Source organism: Schistocerca americana, chromosome 7 (assembly GCF_021461395.2).
Source record: "Schistocerca americana isolate TAMUIC-IGC-003095 chromosome 7, iqSchAmer2.1, whole genome shotgun sequence".
Lineage (NCBI taxonomy): Eukaryota > Metazoa > Arthropoda > Insecta > Orthoptera > Acrididae > Schistocerca > Schistocerca americana.
Window position 1 is genome coordinate 197,906,848 of NC_060125.1, and position 1,771 is coordinate 197,908,618.

A 1,771-nucleotide genomic window follows, 5' to 3' on the forward strand; every position below is an offset into this window, starting at 1 on the left:
TAAAGCTCTTTCTACCGTTTAACCAAAACTCCATTCAAAACTGCCATAGTCTTGTTTCATGCGCTATCAACCAATGCCTTCAGCGCGTGGGGCGCTGGTCCGACCGTGGCACTTTACGATTCATGTATGGACATGACCGCCGCGGTGACCGCCTGCGATGGTAAAATATGGTGTTACGTATCGTGATTGTGGATTTCGCGGCCATTGGAAACCAGCGGACCGAGATCTCATTTCTGCTGCACAAATACCTCTGTGCCGTTTCGCACAACGAGCGCTGTTTTCACACCGCATAAAGCATATAATATTAAAGCAGGAGGGACTAGAAAAATGCCAACGTTGTCTATGGGCTATCGACCAGGAATAAATAATGCCGAGTCGATAAAAAGCTGTTTGTAAATCTCCCTCTGTCATTGTAAGAGAAATATCCCTACCTTAATATCTTACTGAACTACAACTACATGTATAAAATAGGTAGGCAACAAACGCTACGTGGTGGAGTCTGCTTTATAGAACTACTAGTCATTCCTTTCTCTGTTCCGCTCCCAAATGGAACGAGGAAAAAACGACAGTCTCTGTACAAACCTGCTTTCTCTTTGCGATTGTTAGGCGAAATATACGTTTGTGGCACTAGAATCGTTGCTCTAAATTTTCACAGTAGTGTTCCACGGGAAGAAGTCATCTTCACTCCCATTTCAGTTTACGAAGCATGTTCGTAAAACTCGCTTGATGATCGAACCTGCCGGTTATACTATCTGGCAGCGCGTCTGTAAACTGCTTCGATGTTCTCGTTTAATATGGCTTGGTGGGGATTCGAAACACACGGAAAAGGATGGATTGCGATACTGTTCACATACGTAGTCTCCTACATTTTCCTTAGATTCTCCCAATACACTAGTGATGACCACTCGCCTCTTGTACAACCAGCCTTACTCGTTCGTTCTCTTTCATATCGATCTGCAACGTTAAGTAGAGATATTTAATCGTCATAACTGTGTCAAGCAGCACACCAGTAATACTATTCGAACACTACATTTTTCGTACTCATCTGGATTTAATTTCATTTTTCTACATTTAGAGCGAGCTGCCGTTCATCAAATCTAATAAAAATCCTGAGTCATCCTGTTACTTAGGGACACTTCCTCATATACTACAGCATATTGTTGGTCACCCTATCCACCAGACATTTTACGTGCATGGAGACCCAGAGTTGTCCTATCACACTTCCCTGGGACCCTCCTAACGATGATCTTGTCTCTTACGGATACTCGCTGTCCAAGGACAACGTACCGGCTTATATTACTTAAGAAGCGTTCGAACCAATCACGTATCTCAGAACGCATTCCATTTGCTCAGACCTTTGTTAATAGTTGGTACTCGGTCAACGTGTCAAAAAATTTCGAGGTCTCTAGAAATATTTTTATTTCAGAACAAAATCAGTCTTGGTTGCAAAATTATTTAATGTCAATGACTTGTTTCGCCCTTTTGGGTATCACCAGATTGTCTACAATAAGAAGAAACCAAACAAATGGTGGAAAAGGGCTTGGTCTTATCTCCCACGGCAGTTCGAACAAAATTTTACCAGCATATACAAGTCCCACACACTTAGAAACCTGAGGGTGCTGCATCTTGCTCAGAAGAGGAAGAAGTAGAATCTACTAGAGGAGCTGGAAATCGTCAAACATTTCGATGTTGACAAAGACAGGTTGCTGAAGTATCAACTGATTAGCAGTAATGAAACATATTGCGATAAAATGTTACCAATGTTCCGAAT